The sequence below is a fragment of the Haemorhous mexicanus genome, chromosome 9 (genome assembly GCF_027477595.1).
Source record: "Haemorhous mexicanus isolate bHaeMex1 chromosome 9, bHaeMex1.pri, whole genome shotgun sequence".
In the NCBI taxonomy this organism is placed as follows: Eukaryota; Metazoa; Chordata; class Aves; order Passeriformes; family Fringillidae; genus Haemorhous; species Haemorhous mexicanus.
The window spans coordinates 26580233-26600155 of NC_082349.1; positions in this window are offsets into that span (position 1 = coordinate 26580233).

Genomic DNA, 19923 nt, shown 5'->3' on the forward strand with positions numbered 1-19923 from the left:
TTACCTTACAAAGGGAAAAAAAAACAAAGCCAGAGTGGAGAAGGCCTCTTTGTTTGTGTGTGCATGCCTCAGACATGGAAATACAGAGACGATGGCAGAGCTGCAGACTGATAGAGAGGAATTCCAAGAGTCCTGGGTATGGAGGGGACTTAAATATCCCACCTGGGGTAGAGGAGACCTTTGCCAGACAGATCCCAAATATCATCCCTCTGTACTACAAATCTATCTTTTGGTCAGTGAAAGCAGTGCAGCATTTTTGTTGGCTGCATGCAGTGTGCAATTGACAGACCAAAATAAGATTTTATTTAGAGGTACCCTTAGATCTTCAGAAAGATACAGTTTAATTAGGAAAGATTATTTTTATGCAGCTATAGAAAACCATATAGATTTTGCTTTCTCATCAGCTGAAAACATAAAGTATAAATTGCACAACCATGTGTTTTTCCTTATCTGTGAGGAATTCCTCAGCCCTTTCCACAGCTGCAAGTGACTTTGCAATTGAATCGAGTGCCTTTATCTGTATACAGGTTATAAATGTGAAGGTCAAAGATAAAAATATCAGCTGTAGGGAAATATCAACTTTAACATCAAGAATTCCATGTGTTTGCTTCATCCAGCAGGTATTTCTTTGGAAATTTTTCCTTACTACAACTTGACAGATATGTCTCACCTTAAAGTTACAAGAAAGCAGTTTGACACTCCTTATCCCAGTTTTGAAAAATACTGAGGAATTCAGGTCTACACAAAAAAAAGAAAAAAATTAGAACAAACCAACAAGAAAAAACAAAACAAACAAGGAAAACTAACTGAGGACACAAATATAGATAAGGTAAGCAGTTTCAAATAAAAGGAAATAAAAAATTTAAATCTTTTCCAATATTTCAGTTTTTTACAGGACAAAAATGTGCTTGCACACAAACCCACTCGTCTAATTTTTTTCACATTCAAGTGCACTCAGTAGGATTTCTCCATGCTGACCATTCATTCTATGTTCATGATCATTCATCCTACATGAAACATCAGCATTTGTGTGATTGTGACAAAATTTCCACCTGCGGCCATTGAGGATGCCTGTGCCAGCACATTAATTCTCTGGAGCACATTCTATGTCTACAAATTATTATTCAGATTATGCAACGTAGTCAAAGTTCATGGAGCAGTTTTTGTTAATAATGGTTGTATTTTGTAAAGGATGCTTGTGGAGACAGAGGTGATTTAAACCAGGCTTTTATTGCTGTGGATTTGTACACAAAGAATCTCAGTGAAATGGCTTATCAGATAAGCTTCTCTCTGATGTATATAATTGCCACCACAACATTCTTCTACTGCATCAGAAATTAAATAGGCATAAAGAAAAGCCCATTAAAAAGTTCTATGAGTAAAAGATAACTTATTAGCAGTCATAATAAAATAAACACAAAATAAAATTAATATTTATTGCTAATAACATAATCATTTAAATAAAATGATGATTTTCATTTTAAGTTCTAAATTGACATTTTAAAAAACCTCATTTTTACTGCCTATTGGAAAACAGAGAACAGCCAGCTCAAATCCATTTAATTCAGGAAAAGCAGAGAAGATCCAAAATAGTAATTTACTCAGTCCTCTGTGGTGCCTTGTATCACTGAACAGTTCTGACACCATCATTTACTGTTATTTTATTTACACAGAAAGGAAGGACAGAAAAGAAAGCCAAGAGTCATATCTACAAACTGTGATAAAGACAAAGGGAATAAAAAAATTCTACGGGCACAAGGAAAGCATAAATATAAGAATGACAAAATTTAATATTTACTACAAAAGGCAGGACAATAACAGAAATAAAGGAAAAGATGGAAGACAATGATGAGGGATCCAACCTCAACATGGAGTCAAGCAGTATTGTGGAAAGGAAGGATGAAACTTTAACTTTTAATCGGCTTGAATTTGTACCACTTCTAAATATCCTTAATGATTTGTACAGTGTGTTAATTGCAGGCTAATAGGTACAGGGGTTTTGTCATTCCTAGGCTGCAGAGAGATGAGCAGAACGACAGAAGACAGGAATTGGCATTAGTTATTTCCTGGCTTACAGTTCTTGAGCTTTAGAACAATGTCAGCTTTGTTGCTGTTACCACTTCCCTATCCCAAGGAAAGTCCTCAGTATGAAGTAAATCAGCTGGAATTTTAAACTCTTTAAACTGTTTAGATCCTTTTAAATTGTTAAATTGGTTGGGTTTTCATAGCTTTTTTTAGATCTGTTATAATGGATTTCCCCATGTTTCCCCTTTAATCAACTTTTGAGCATAGAGTAATATAAGATTGTGCCAATAAAAAAAGGAAAAGATCTTGTTTTAAATAATGCACCTACTTAACAAATGTAATGGCAAATTTTTCATTTTTCTGTATTACAAAGTGACACTTCCAGTCTGGTTGGGCTTCAAGGTGTACCTAGAGTGCTCAGCAATTGATAATTGTTCCAAAAACTCCTTTATTCTGAGCAGTGTGACCATAAATTTCCCCCAGGCTGTAGGCTGAGCACAATTTAATGGAATGGCACATGCACAGACCAGACCAGAATATGAATTTTTATTAGAAAGAAAACATTTTGGTCTGGTATTTCCCATAGGCTAACGGTTGGATTGTGCATGTGTACAACCAGAGATATTTAGTTTTCCTTCTTTGAGTGATTTATGAAGAGTATTCCAAAATTAAAAAACAATGAAAGCAGGAGAAACATGTCTTTATTAAGTGTCCGCATAATTAAGATCTGCACTTGTAATGTGAAAGATTGTTCACCCACTTTGCAAAAAAAATTTCCCTTTTCTTCAATGAACAACTTACAGATTTAAGTAAGTGTGCTGGATTTATGAAAATCCATATTTTAAGCTATCTGTTTTCTCCAGCAAAGATAAATTTTAAAGAGATCAAATTTTTTTCTTTAAATATTCATGGAAATTTATGTTAATTAGTTAATTTTAATATCTGGAAAATTCAGATGCGCCAATACTTGCCATAATATGAAGACAATGGAACTGGGTTGTTATGGAAATGTATTCTATTCTGTAATTAAAACAAGTTTCTATAGAAACGCTGCTGCTGAATACATGTCAGTTTTTTCAATGGAAAGTTTTTTCATTTTATAAGCCGAATAACTTCCAGCAAGAACTTGGAAGTCGACAAATTCTCAGCTGTCATGAAGTTTACATATTATGAAGTAAAAACAGCAATTATATTCATTTATATGTGCAATTTGTAAGGGGACTGTAGAGCCATGCTCAATTGTTTGTTAGACCTGGAGCCACCTGGGGAGGTAAATTGTTTTGAAAATGCTTCTAATTGAGAAGAGCTTCTATAGGTTTGTTTCTTTTCTTCCCAGAAAATGACTTGTCATAAAGATATTTGTAACAGCTGCTTGGCCAATACATGTTTTTAAGTCCAGGTTTTGAGAGTCCAGTGATATAAAAGTAAGGAGAAATTGTACTACAGCTCTAGGGCACTAATTTAGAGCTGAAATATTGTTTCATGTACACAATGCAACCAATATTTGGTATAAATTACAAAGATATCTTTAATTAAGGAGAAATATTTACCCTGACTCCGCCTTATTTGGAACCCTGGAAAAGATGTGGAATGCTACAAAGAGAAGGGCCAAGTCAATGATTTATCTTTTTGAATTATGTCCATTCTAAAATTCTTTAATAAAACCTTACATTCAGATATTTGACTTAAAAATGTTTTTGTCACCACATGCTGATTTAAATTTTAGGAATGTGCTTTTTCTTTTTAAAGACACTGGATTATGATCCATAAACATGGTTGTAAACTACTTTAAAAGGAAAACACACACATGAGCTGCAATTTTACAGGGGCAATTCGAATTACTGGATTATACATGATCCTCAAGACCTTGAATTATATCATTTAAGTAAAAGAAATAGAATGTGGTGTTTTGCTTAAATCCAGTTTTTCAGAGAAATTATGGCTTTATAGTAATTTTAAAAAATTTTAAAGTAAATTTAGACACATACATTCAGTCAGGAAATTTTAAATTGCCACTTTGGCTATGATCTTTTTCTGCTACGTGTGATCAATGCAACTGAAAAATCCAAACATTGTTCCTTGCAGAGCATCTCATATCCAGCACCTTAAACTTCTTGAAAGTGTTTTGTTTTGAATGACAACACTACATCTCATTTCTACAACTCTCTCCTGCAGTGGGACAATGGAAAATGGTAATTATTTGGAGGCAGCGCAATGAGACTGCTGCTGAGGTTATGTTAATTTTTCTCTTTTTCAGTTCAAGCTGAAAAGTACATCCAATCCTTATCTCAAATATAAGGTGTTTGAGACCAACAAGAACAGAACATCATTTATCGCTGCAATTTCTTTTATTTCTATAGGCACCTGATTATGTGTTTAAAAACTTAGTTTAGAAATTCTTTGTCTGTGGAATTATAAATTACACCATTGAAGAGCAGAAATGCAGACCACAGAAATTTTTTTAAAGTCCTCCCACAACCTAGAAAAATACTGTAAATGTGTATGGTGGAGAATTAGTTTGCACTGGCATCATCTGAAGCATATGAATATTGGGGGGAAGTATTCCCAATGGTACCTGATTTGGCTGCATGCTAATTGGATGGGAAGAGAAAAGGATATAAAGCAGTGTCACTTACAAGAAAGAGGGATACATTTATATTATATTTCACTTTATATCACATATTACACTATATTATATTATATTATATTATATTATATTATATTATATTATATTATATTATATTATATTATATTATATTATATTATATTATATTATATTATATTATATTATATTATATTATATTATATTATATTATATTATATTATATTATATTATATTATATTATATTATATTATATTATATTATATTATATTATATTATATTATATTATATTATATTATATTATATTATATTATATTATATTAATTATTATTTTATTATTTTATTTTATTTATCATATTATACTGTACTATATTACACTTTATTATACTATATTGTATTATATTACTTACATTACATTACATTATATTTATTATGATGTTTAGACCATAACATTCAGAATTTGACCATCCAGCCAGTGCCATATCCTCTAAGAGATCCCACATATCTTGAGTTTAGAGAGAAGTATGTCACATGAAACAGTGCCAAATGCTTTGCACAAATCCACTTAGTTGATTGTCCAAGCACTGTGCAAAACAAGGCCCTTTTGTGGTGCCATGGCCTTTTCCTGAGCAAATGGTTTTAATGCCACTGTGTGATAAAAGAGATTGATGTCAGGGTAGTGGTGGGTGGTGATTTCTCCTCCTCTAATGGATCACCCTCCTCCCCAGCTCTAAATAATGCAACTAGAACAAGCTGTGGGATTTGCAAAGCCCAGCAGCAGCCCTCACCCAGTACGAGACTCTGCTGTGCAGTACTGTGTAATTTTATGTTTTGTCAGACCAGTGCTTAGGGCGGGAGGATAAGTTAACTATAGCCATAGGGGAAAGAGAAGGTGCAAATGAGATTTGTTCCATTCACATGAAACTAATGGCAATGTATCAGGAACCCAACAGGCTTGGTGATTCACCCAGGATAACTGTTCTTTATTTTCTTGAAGTTTAAAACTATTTTTTCAAACGTCTTTTTTTTTCAGTTTTCCAAAATGGCCTTTAAATTAACTGAGAATTTTCAGAGATACACATGATGACACAAGTTATGAGTAGTGAAATTAAAACTTTTTTAGTCTTCTTCTGATTTGAATAGTTCCTCAGAGAGAAAGAAATATATGGTTCTTCTTCAGAGTATTTAGCCTGTACTGTGGCACATAAACATATGTACTATGCTATTCTTTTTTTACTGCTTTAAAAATGACTGCAGGGTGAACCTCCATATTGCCTCCACAGAAAAACTCCCACCTCTTGGCCACCATCCTTCTGTTCCTTGCACTTGCATCCTTATTTCCACACACCCCATCCAAACTGGAATCAGCCCTTCCAATACACTAAATCCCAAGGGCTGGTTGTGATGGGAAAACACAAAATGATTGCAGGCAGGCGTAAGAGCCAGAATGAGGCATATGGGCTCCAGGAGGTCTCCTCAAAATGCAGTTTATTGTATCCAAGGTGTCACACCAGCCCAGGGCAGTGGGTGACAGAGCTGTGCCTACAGCTGTCAGCTCTAGCTGCAGGCCCTTGGTTTGGCTTCAATAGATTATTTACTTTTCTTTGCTGAGCATCTTCACACAGTAGAACCAATCTATACCTGAACTGTTATCCATAGCCTATCATAATTCCTGTAATTACCATATTCATGTCACTATTCTCCACTCACTAAAAGTCAAGACATTACAGTTTGAGCTAGAAGTTGTTTCTCAGTTTTCTTGAGAGTGGAAAATTCTGAGCCTTTTTTCTACTTGCCCCATTTGCTGCCTTGCTTGCCTGTGCTCTCTTCCTGCTTGGTAAAAACATCTTCTTGTTTGGGGTGGGTTTATCCTTTGCCTTAAGCCATAAAAACCCCTTCTAACTAACACATCCTTTGCCTCTTTGCTTAGCCAGTCAGACTGGCTCAGCAATTCTTTTCTTCTATATCAAAACTTGCTTCCATCTCTATTCCATCATCAGACTCTGCATTCAAATGTCTTTCTCTTAGGCACACATATCTGTGAGACTTTCTTGTCAAACTTTCTTCTTTCCCCACAGGCAGACATGTAATTTTCTTTCCCACTCTCTTCTGTCTTTTACCAAAATCTGACAACATAGTCTTGTTTCCAGAAAACAGTAAAAGCTTAACTCTTTAACTTCAATTTAGCATTAAGAAGCAGGCATTCTCTATTTGGTCAGATTCTTCACTTCTTTGCTAACCTCACATAAATTCTTCACCTTGCGTTAACAATCATGTTTCTTATGCAGCTTAAAGCATCATAAAGAGATTTATTAGTATAGTTAAATCACACTTTGCAGGAAGGATTTCTTCTGGTGTTTAATCTAAACCTCCTTCACATTAAAGATACTGGAAGGGAAGATAAAGTTTGAAATCTGAAAAACAGGGATATAGAGGTGTTTCAGTACCATGTAAAAGTACAGTTCAGGTGCTGCTTTGAAATGTTTTATAAAATCATGGTGATAATCCCAGGCTCTGAACAACCTGCTCCAGTCCTTAAACTCCAGTGTTCTCAAAGAAAATTGCAACGTGTGAAGCATGTGAAACAGTACTGGAATGAAACAGAAATTCCTGTCTCAGAAAATTTTTGCCTTAAGAATGCCTTCTAACCATTCACTGACCAGGATTATATTGTATTTCAAGAGATAGTTTCTGGTTACTGCTAAGACCATGCGTTAAATTACTTAAGAACTGTATCATCTATATTTGATCTGATATATAGATTTATAAATGTTAAGGTGAAACATATAAGGATTAATTTTAAAAATCAAGTACCCTACTGATGTTTATGGTCATAAAATAAAGTTCAAAGATTGTATTCTACTAAGAATATGTTAAACGCTATGCTGTAAAAACGTATCTTTAATTCTCAAAGGGTTTTTTACCTGCAAAAAAACTAATGTAGATATCTTTTACCCTTGAAGGCTTACGTTATTTAGAGGAAGCCTGGCAGACATGTCCATAATACCATATTTTTTCTGGACAAATGTTATTATTAATATATCCAGAATAGAATATATGTCAGAGCTGAATGAAAGCCCACTCCTGAATACTGAATCATGTCTGTGCATGCAAGGAGCCAGACCTGCCACCCATCTTGGGCGTGGCAGCATTGGAACGACCATGGTATCTCCATTAAAAATCTCTTTTAAGGCTGTTTCACATCTTGTTTGCTCAGGTAGCACATCCATACCTGCTTTTAAAGGTCCTTTTGAACCTGCCAGGTGCCCATGGCACTGCCGCTGAAATGGAGACATCCTCACAGTTTAGGAATTTGTCCTAGTTTGTTAAAGACTGATTATTAGCCATGCATTCCAAACTGTGAGCAGCAATTATCAAAACTAATGGTGTTGTATTACTTGTACAACCACCAGCATGCCAGTGCAAGTGGTACAGTACAAGCTCTTCATCAGACCAAATATTCAAACATGATTCATGGTGTTAATGAGCTGGTAAATTTTACAGAGTCCTAGCCAAGCAGTGCTGTTAATTTGATACACCTATAATGAGCTGACCATCTTTCATTTTTTCTGAAGTTGTTTATTACTGTAATAGGGCCTGTTACTCATTAAATCTTTTCAACATGACTGATGCTTATCGTAGTAGCAAAAGATTATGAAGAAAAATGGCTATCAAGAACATGATGGAATGAATAAACCCTTCTGCTGAAGGTGTCTTTTAGGGAAGGATCTCATTTCAATACCTTGTGAAGATTTGGTTAATTGTTGCCACCCAAATAGAAGATTCCCAGAACACTCCAACAAAAGGAAACCAAGAGAGTGAAAGAAATTTGAGCCCCATAAAAATAACACTATAAGGTTTGCAAAAACAGTACGGAGAGTGAAATTATTTTAGTAAAAAGATATACTGAAAGGACTGAGCAGGAATATCAAGCAGGTGCTCCACAAAAGAGGGTTTGTAGTCCGCAAGTGTCACACGTCTCCTGGATGCCCTTCTGCTCACATCTTATCTCCATGGTGCCAGAAGACATTTGTTAAGTGTAGCACGATTTGCTATTTGCAACGTTTTTTCTGACAAAAAAAAAAAGTGGCAGACTTGCAACATTTGAAGATAGATCCGAACACAGATTAAGCCACAAGAGTTCTGTTCCTTCTCACAAGCAAAATCTCTCAGTGCAAACTGCTGCACTGTAGGTCACTTCTTCCCATGGGCTGCAGTCCTCCAAGGACAGGCTGCTCCAAACTGGGAGCAGGGCCCTCTCTGCACCGGGTCTCCCACTGGATCAAAGCCTTCTCCACGGATCCACGTGCTCCAGAACAAGCACTTCCTTTATGGGCTGTGGCAGGATCTCTACATCCCTCCTGAATCCCCATGGGCTGTGGGTATATCTCTGCATTCCCCATGGATCCCCATGGGCTGTGGGTGGATCTCTACCCCCCCATAGATCACCACGGGCTGTGAGTGGATCTCTACATCCCCCGTAAATCCCCATGAAAGAGCACTGCTGCTTCACCCTGGTCTCACCACAGCGTGCAGAGGAATCTCAGCTCCAGCACCTGGAGCACCTGGAGCACCTCCTGCCCCTTCTTCTCCACTGACCTTTGTGTCTCCTTGTTGTTTCCCTCACATGCTCTCACCTCCTCCTCTTCTCTAGCTGGAAAATTACAACTTTGTTGTGATTTTCTTCTTAAATCTGATGTCACAGAGGTGTTACAAACCTCTCTATTTGGCTTTGGCCAGCAGCATGTCCATCTTCAGAGCCACCAGGGAGTGGCTCTGCCGGACATGCTGGAAGCTTCCAGCAGCTTCTGACAGAAGCCACCTGTGTGACCCCCCTGCTACCACGCTGTGCAAAACCACCACAACAGTGCACAGCAGAAATAATTTAGGTTCTTTCCTATGAGTCTTCCTAATATTTGAATTCACATAGCTGATTAATAGTCAAGGTATCATTGTTAGCCATGCTATCAATGCTGATGTTGTGTGAGGCTCACATTCTGAGTGTTCAATATAAGGTGACTTCAGCAAAAGTTCAGTTATTTTAATACTGACAGGATAATCAGTATAATTGTGATTTATTGGGATAGTTCACTGTTCACTGAATTTTATTAGCCTTTTTTAATCAGAATGAGGAATTGGGATAACATCCTATCTAAAGGGTGTTACTTAAGGGCATGATCTGAGGAATGGTATAGGTTAGATTCTTATCTACTTTAGTTTGGGTTACAGTCAGAGAGTAATGTCAAATTATTTGAACTTGGCAACTGGCACACAATTAGAAAAATGTGCCCTGTATTTATGGATCTGGAAGCATAATGGGAATTAATTTCTCATAGAAGTTTCAGAAGTCATTCATTTTGCTGGATTCATTAGCTACTATTGTGATCTTAACAATATATTTTTTGAGCCCTCATGTTCTCTGAGGCATCCTGCTGCTGTTTATGACCAATATTAAACCTCCATTGAGACAGCGCTTAGCTCGCCCCGTGCTATCTATTTTTCTGAGTACATGTGAGTAAAAGCTCCTGTTATGTACCAATTAGCAACAGTGCTCAGCCATCACAGGATTTGTTTGATATCCAAGGTGAAGGAAATACTGAGAGCAGTCGTGAGTGGTTTTTGTGTCAGTATTGTCTGAGCTGTGCTGTCCTAGAGCATCCTTAGGCACTCATGGCACATACCAAATCTAAACCTCTTTTCCATGCAGACACATGGGACTGTCAGGACAATGTGCAGAAAGACCAAACACAGACCTGTCACCGTCATATTTTCTGAAAAAAATCTCTTTCCCAAGATTCTCCTCCTGGGAAGCTGAGAAGCCTCAAAGAAAGAAAAAAACAATAATCATCTAATTTGCTTCTGTGTTTTGCTGATTTGGAATGCGGTTGGACATTGTTTATCCCACAGGTTATTGTTTCATTGGTTTCATGTGAATTGTTTTGACTTAATGACCAATTAAGTACTCTGGAAAGAGTCACGAGTTTCATGATTATCTTTTCAGCTTTTTGTAAGTATCCTTCCCCTATTCTTTAGTATAGTTTATTATAGCATTTTTTAGTATAATACAGTATCTTAAAATAATAAATTAGCCTTTTGAGAACTTGGAGTCAGATTCATCATTCCTTCCTTCATCTGGGAACACTGCAAATGCAAGACAGACCCTAGGGCAAAGGAGAGGGAAGTGGGAAGGGAGAGTTTCCTAAACACCACAGCAAGGCCTACAGATTCTCTTCTTGAAACTCCTGCTGCAGGAGCCAGAGGTGAAGATGGCGCCTGTAGAGGTTTGGTTTTTATGATGGGAGTTCCCTGATGGTTCTGGCTTCCTGCATACCCTTTGCCATCCAATATATTGCTGGATGTTTATGAAGAGGAGCTGCAGAAGGGTTTGGACGACTGAGAGCTATTTTCTTGGCATGAAAAAGACTGAGCTGTCCCAAATTAATGATGTTTCTCTTCGTGATTAGGTGCACTCTACACTACATTAATACTCCAGCCCTCCTGTCCAAGTCATCTATATCCTAGGCCAAATTATCCACATTTAGGTAGGAAGTTGCAGAGGGGATTATTTCCCTTTAGGCTGTGTTTCAAGAAGGGTTTGTCTGTCATATCTACTTGTAGAAATGCTGTCAAGATGTTTTGAACACTGACTCAGAATCTTCTGGCATACCAAACTGCACTAGCAGAAAACTTATTAGCTCAGTATCAGTAACAATTACACATTTAAGATTCTTACTGAAGATTTGTTTTTATGATTAATTTAATTACGATATTTTAAAATCTTGTGTCTATACTGGTGATGCTTATGAGACAATCCTAAATATAGTCTGGCAATTTCTTTTGCCAATCTCAGGCTTTTTCTCATTGCTTTTCAGAGGCTGCTTGTGAAATGAGCTCACATTGATGAAATCCTGGCAGTCTGAAACACTCAATAGGCAGACCATTGTTTTATGATTCAACAGTGTCAGTGAAAAGCAGTAGGTGCTTGGGTGTAGAAGTGAGCAACAACTACATTAAACAGACTTCCAATATAGTTCAAGTTGTACTAGAAGCATTTAAAAAGTGATACGTGAAAGATATAAAAAGTGCAAATAGATGTATTCTAAAAATAAAATAAAATAAAATATTCTTCCAAAATCCCTCGAGCACAGCTCTGTTAGGAGAGCAGATCTCTTGGTAGTGTTGTTGCCATTCAGTTTGGAGTGCTGCTCACTTTCACATTTTGTCCCAGAACATCAAGTTTCTAAGCAAACATGTCATTCTGATGGAACTGCAGATAGCATTTGAGTCATCCCCTGGAAGCTGAGAAGCTGCATTTGGTTTCTTCTTTTTTGTGTCCCTTGCTGGAGCATTCTGCACGTAGAAATAACCTCACAAGCCCCATCACTGCTGAACCTCTGAGATGTCAGTGCCAAATGTCCAGCAGCCATTTTAAAATGAGGAGAGGATAAATAAATGGCAGATATCCTGGTCCACGTGAAGAAGTCATAGGCCTAAATGTGAATTGTCAAGCAAATTTTCAGAAGCAAGGTGTAACTGTGCTGAAATCACACTCCAGTTAGCTCATAGAATCACAGAAACAGAGAATCAGAGAATCCCAGAACTGTTTGGCTTGGAAGGGACATCAAAGCCCAACCAGTGCCACCCCTGCCATGGGCAGGGACACCTCCCACTGTCCCAGGTTGCTCCAAGCCCCATCCAGCCTGGCCTTGGGCACTGCCAGGGATTCAGGAGCAGCCACAGCTTCTCTGGGCACGCTCTGCCAGGGCCTGCCCCCCTCCCAGGGAAGGATTCCCTCCCACTATCTAACCCAAATCTATCCTCCTTCAGCTTAAAGATAGTGGAAAGGAAGATGAAACTTGAAACCTGAAAAATGGGGATTTAGAGGCGTTTCCATTTCAGTAACATGTAGATGTACAGTTCAAGTGCTGTGTAGAACTCTCCTATAAAATAATTTGTGATAATAAAGAGGTCCAGTTTTATGTAATATTTTGATTTATTTTTTTAAATTAAAATGTCTCACCACCTCTTCAAGGGAGAAAAACTCTTTCAATAGTATTTACAGCACAAGAATACTCTGACTTGTAAGACAGAAAAATGATACTGTCTCACAATTAAAAAAAAAGCAAAGTGCTTCAAAAAGCTTAACTTGTGGGACACAGGCAAGAAAAATATCATTTTTACATTCCCTACTCTCTTTTGATTTCCATTTACTTTTTACCTATTTTAATCTATACATCTTTATAAATGATTTATTGCTTTATCTTTTTCTAGTGAAAATTATATTAACCAAAGATATATATTTTCCATACATCATTTAATTTCCAAATTTCAAGTTGTTATTATCATTATTTAATTCCAATTTTTAAATGGTGATTTGAAACATGGAGGAAAACGCATGTTTTCTCCAGAAATAGCAAAGGTAACTCTTGGCAGCTTGGCTTATCTGTCTGGCCAGCTAGACAGTTAAAATGACAAAGTTAACTCAAAATGCATCAATTTATTGTTATTGTCACAATTAATGTTCTGCTTATTTAACTTTACATTTTCATTGCACAAACACATTGATGCAATGAACTCATTTTAATTTACAGGATTAAGGCCTGTAAACCCTCTAAGAAGAAAAGTGTCCAAGTACACTCAATCATAAATCTGCAATGTTCAAAGAAGCCCTATTAATGCTAGTGACAAGAATGCCACTAATTTGTGACAAGTTATGGATTTCCTCTCTGCATCAAGCAGCAGGTATGACACTCCATGAACAGGTATCAACAACAAGCTATTTGAATCCCCTGAGTGTTGTGTTGGATTTAGGTGTCCTGGTTTCTTGGGTTTTGTGTTGCTGAAATGGCTCCCAAGGTGTCAGAAAGTCTTTTTCTCAGCCCTGCTACCGGAGAAGTTGAGATTTGTTGGTTCTGCTTTCCAAGGTTGTTTATTTTCTCTTATCTGTTCCATTCTTTTTCTGCCCTTTTGAGATCTGTCCAGCAGGTCGGGTTGTGGCACAGTCCCTGCCCTTGGAGTGGTGTTAGCTTTTTATACTAAAACGTATGTGCACTTTATTTATTTTATTTACTTTATGTTAGACAGTCTGTCTCTACTCTAAACCAATCAGCTTCACCATCACAGCAGAAGATGGAGACCAAGAAGAAGAAGGACAGGACACACTCAGATTCCTCCATCTTGCTTCTTGAGCCCCCATTCTAAATCCCTAGAATTCTACTTTTTCACCCTGTGACAAATTACCTATTATTCTACTCAAAATTTTGTGGCCTGTAAATCTTCACACAAAGTTGGTAATTGTTTCCATGGGCTAAAATCCAAGGCACAGCTGTCTTTGACTCCATGCCAAGGTCTCTGAGCACCTTGCCAGGGTCTCGAATCACCCAGGGCGGCCAGAGGAATGTCCTGGGTTCCAACACAGGTTTTGGTGGTGGTGTCTCTGTTAGAGATCAGGGGCTGCCCTGTGCTGCTCACAGACAGCTCCAGCTTTTTTCAGACTGCTTCAAATGCACAACAGAGCAACCACAGGATAAAGCTTAGCCCCATAAGGAAACTGTAACAGTGCTGCACAGGCAGTGACAAAAAAGAGAGTTGAGGAAAAAGTAGACAATAACAGAAAAACAAACAAAAATAAGATTGAGGAAAAACACCCCAAATAAACAGTCACTGAGGCATTTAGAGAAACATAAGAGGAATCTTTCCTGCCCCCTTTGCAGCCTCAGTTTCCTATGGTTTTGCTGAATGGCCTGGTTTCTTTGGTGAGGCAAAAAGTGATGCAAAAAGCTGGAATCAACTTGTAATATCTTTACTTCCATAATTTTTTGACCTCATTTTCCTCCACTAATCCTTTCTTCTTACTGGGTTCTTTTCCTTCAGCACCAGTCTCTGGGCTGCAGAATTTGAGACGTGCATTCCTGGCACTCAAGGCACTTGCAGCTCTCCAGAAAGAGCTGGATGTGGGAACTCCATAAGGTTCCAGAAATTGTTCTGTCTCGCAGGGCTACCGCATCCTGTGTGCCCTGCAGTAGGGCAAGAGGCCAAGGCAGAAACTGATGTCAAAGAAGCTCCACCTTAATATCAGGGAGAACTTTTTTCCTGTGCATTGACTGAGCCCTGGAACAGATTTACTAGAGAGGGTATGGAGCCTCCCTCACTGGGGATATTCCAGAGCTGTCTGGACATCATCCTGTTCCATGGGCTATGAGATGGCCCTACTGGAGCAGGGAGCTGGCACCAGATGAGCACTGTGGGCCCTTCCAGTGCCAGGACAAGAGGACAGAGTCTTAAGATGCACATGGGGAGGTTTAGGCTGGACATTAGGAAGGAGTTATTTACAGAAAGAGAGATTGGGCATTTGGAATGAGCTGCCCAGGGAGCTGGTGGAGTCACCTGCCACTGATTTATTATTTTATGTACTTATATTAGAAGATTACTACACTAAAACTATACTAAAGAATCGGTAGAGGAGGCTTACAGAAGGCTTAACAAGATACTGCTAAAAACTTGAGACTCTCCAGAGTCTGACACTGCCTGACCATGATTGGTCATTAAGTCAAAACAATTCACATGAAGCCAATCAAACAATCACCTGTTGGATAAGCAATCTCCAAACACATTCCAAAGCAGCAAAACACAGGAGAGAAAAATGAGATAATATTGTTTTTCCTTTTCCCCTGAGGCTTCTCAGCTTCCCAGGAGAAGAAATCCTGGAGAAGGGATTTTTCCAGGAAATATGAGAGTGGCAGTCACCATCTCTGGAGGTGTTTAGGAAAAGACTCTATGTGGCATCAGTGCCATGGTCTGGTTGACAAGGTGATGTTAGGTCATAGGTTGGGCTCAATGATCCCAAAGACCTTTCCCAGCCTGATTTGTTCTGTGATTTGTTGATCTTCTTACTTGATGGCAAAGATCTCCTTCTTACAGAGGCTCTTGCTGTTTATTTGTTCCATGCTCACAATAATATGTTTAGAGACTGGCAGGAAATCTGTGTACTATAATTCTGTTGCCTGTTCTACAACTATACAGTAAATTTAACTCGCTGTGAACACAATTACCTATAATAACTCCATTTCCTGGCACAGAGCTGCATCTCCATCCTACAGGCACTGTAAAATATACTCTTGCATTGGGTCTGGCAATTTCATTGGCTGCTGGTCAATATTTTCTTCTCAAAGAATTTTCCAACAGGATTTTCCACAGGTGGGTATATTAAGTATAGTCATTTATCTTGTAGGTAATAAATAAACCATGCATATTATTTATTATATTATATTATATTATATATTATATTATATTATATTATATTATATTATATTATATTATATTATATTATATTATATTATATTATATTATATTATATTATATTATATTATATTATATTATATTATATTATATTATATTATATTATATTATATTATATTATATTATATTATATTATATTATATTATATTATATTATATTTATTATATTATATTATATTATATTATATTATATTATATTATATTATATTATATTATATTATATTATATTATATTATATTATATTATATTATATTATATTATATTATATTATATTATATTATATTATATTATATTATATTATATTATATTATATTATATTATATTATATTTATTATATTATATTATATTATATTATATTATATTATATTATATTATTATATCATATAATATCATATTATATCGTATTATATTGTATTATATTGTATTGTATTGTATTTTATTATATTGTATTTATTTATGTCTTTATTTTATTTATTATATTGTATTTCTTAAATTATATTTATTATATGATGTTATAGTATTATATTTATTATATAATAATATGTTATATTATAATACAGTATATTAATTTCATTTTCACTCTCATCCACATCTATTACACTGGACAACTGAGGTATGACCAAGGTAATTTTGAAGAGAGCACTAGTGGACTAAAGTTAAACTTTTTTAAAAGTTCTTAAACAACAATTCTCAAAATGTGGATCCAAGCATTTCACCCGTAGTTGTGTTTGTTATTAGGAAGCATTGTCAAAATCAAACCTTACCATGTTGAGAAAAAAAAAAATGTGCCTGAGGAACATCAGCAGGGAGCAAAGAGGTTTAGTCACTCTTGAAAGGTAAAAAAAAATGAATGTAATAGAACCTAAGGCAAATGTGACCTTTAAAAAGCAGAAAAGGCAAACACTTGCATTAAAACTTTCATGCTCTTGCAGCTTTTTGGTGACAACTACTCAAAGAATGTTGGTGAAAAGTGAATTTCTGAAGCAGAACTGCAAGTAGCAGTGAATTTGAGTGTGTGAATATGGAGATTTTAGCTATAGGAGCTATCAGGATGTAAAACTGAGGATAGAAATACTTCATTGTATAACAAGATTAGAAAATTAATTAGAGGTGAACGTGTGAAATGTGTCAGCTGCTTTTTCAAGCTGAAAGTTTTAATCTGTTTTTCCTGTTAGTGCTTTGCAATGCCTTCATTGACTGGATTTTCGTCCTGAATTCCATAGTCCTGAAGCTCTGTTTAGAAAAACTGTCATTGAGAATTGGAGAAAACACTTTGCTTGAATATTAGGTTTTGTAATGCTGTGAAAGAGATCATAATGTAATTAAACAATCAGAAATTATTTTGCTTGTTTTTCATTTTTCTGTGAGTGAAACAAAAGGCTCTCACAAAATACTGAAGTGATTGTCTGGGTTTATTTCCTAAACATCTTGGGACTGTGCTCTTTGCCTCATTTACTATCATTTCAAGGATAAAACATTATATAAAACATAAATAAAGGAACAAATATAAAAATTTTTACAGAAAATACTCCTTGGAAACCCCGCTCAAGATGAAATAAACCTGAGTTTTTTGATAAGTTCTGGAGACATATTACAGGATTCAATAGGGAAGTATCCCTCTCCTAAAGAATAATTTGGTTTAACTGAAATTCAATGACTTTCAGGAAGTCCTTGAACTAAAGAAAAGCTAAAAAAGAACCTTCATCTTCATTAGAAAATAATTTATAAGTGTTGATGACAATTTAATCCCTATTATATTTTACCACATGGATTCTCCCTATTAATCATTTTCTTTTCTTCCTGTTTATATTTGCATTAATGTCATTTTCCTTTCATTCTAAATGAAAGGAAAGCAAATTCTAGGAAATTTCTTTAATAAGTCAAAAAAGATATTTTACTTATATATATGTTATATATATGTTCTATGTGGAGAGTTTTGTGGCTTGAAGAGAAGGGACATGATAAAATACAGCTGGTAAAGCAATGGGCCTCTGGTGGGGGGCCTTTGGCAGGGCCAGAGTGTCCTTGAGCAGGAAGTTATACGATAACGGGATGCAGAAGCAGAGACTAGCTAATGAGAGGAGAAAACATAGGCATCCTGAGTATCTGATAGCAAAAGTTGAGCTGACCTCTTATAGCGAACCAATAGTGAGCTTTAGTTTTGCAATATGTATGAGCCTTATTATCGCTGTTATAAGAGCACGCATGTAAAATCAATAAATTGAGACTTGTTGATCATCGGATGTGCTTGTCTCCCGTCGACTCCGTCAAATGGTGACCCTTACGACGTGATCCTTGCCAGACACCACGGACGAGCGACGACCGGGTCGGGTCCCGAAGCAGCCGGGATGGCAAAAAAGCGTGAAAAAAAAGAAACGCGCTGTGCCCTGGGTGTCCGTACAGACGAGCCTGGCCGATACGTGCTGCCGAGACCTTGAGGGGCTGCAACAGCGCTGAAAGGCAAGCAGCATATGATTTATTTACCGCTTTTTTACAAAAGCGGCAGGTTAAGGAGATAGATTTACAAAAGGAGTTACCGGGGATTTTAGCATATGGGTATGCCAAGGGAGTCTTTGCAAATCTTCATACTGTACATGAGTTGACAGAGTGGAGAAAATTCGGGGATTTATTATGGGAGGCTACATTAGAGGACGATAAGACGGCTAGAAAGTTGGGAAAGCTTTGGAGGGTGGTACACAATGAGCTTCTGCAGCATCAGGCAGAAAAGAAAGCAGCTGAGCAGGCATCTGCCGCTCACACCAAGAATAGGAGTTATGGGAGTGATCAGGATCAGACCACTCCTTTACCCCCTGTGTTCACAAAGGTGGTCCTGCCGCCTCCACCATCGCCTTCTACCAGAGCCGGTCCTGAGGTCGTTTGTGAGCCTTCTGCACCCCGCGAAGAGCAGGGGCCACGGCCGAGGGCACCTACTGTTGAATTCCCGCAGGGTAATGAGCCGATCCCTGGGGCGGAAAGCGACCTAGCCGAGGCCATTGCCAGGGAGCGAAGGGAGGCTTGGGCTGCGCTGGTGAAAGATGGCTTGGAGAGAGGGGATGACGGTGCAGTTAGTGCGGCAACCCAGCTAGCATGCCCGGTGACCTTCCAGGCACAGGCTGGTGGAGGATTACTAGCAACAATTACTGCTCTCGACTGGAAATTGCTATCACAATTGCGATCTACTGTTAGTCAGTTTTGGGTAACTAGTGAACCAGCAAGACAGATGTTGGATTATGTTTGGAATACTCAGGTACTTTTGCCTGCCGATTGCAGAGGGATAGTGAAGTTGATTTTCACTCAGCATCAACAACTTTTATTTAATGCACATTGGCAGGCGCTTGTTAATGAGTGTGTAGCGATACAGCGGCAGCCAGGAGACCCTCTCCATGGGGTGACTGTGGATGAGCTAATGGGTTTAGGAGCATTTCTTCGCACTGAAGCACAGGCTCTGATTGGACCGGACAAGTGCTGAGAGGCAATGAGGTTGGTTAGATTAGCAATAGATAGAGTGAAGGAACCGGGAGGAGTACCCGTGTATATGGGAATTAAGCAGGGCCGGGAGGAATCGTTCGGTTCATTTATAGATAAAGCTGCTGCTGCGATTGAGAAGGCAGGGGTACCCGAGTATATGAGAGGGGCTTTGTTGAAACAATGTGCTCTTCAGAATTGTAATTCAGCTACTAGGAGTGTAATTAATACACTAGGTGCAAACTGGACCATAGAAAAAGCGATAGAAAGATACCGGTATCTGTGCCATAGAAAGAATGGCACAGATGCCGGTAGGATAAGTCTGTTTGGTAGATGCTATCAATCAGCTGGGATTAGGGTTACAACAACAAGCAAAGGCTTCTCAGAAGCAGGGGTTAGCTGCCCTTGCACCCCTTCAAGCGTCAGCTGCACTTACCCCGGCTCCGACAGGAAATCGGATGATATGTTACCGATGCGGAGGCATGAGTCACATGTGTCGGGAATGACGAGCAACAGGGATCTGGTGCCAGAAAT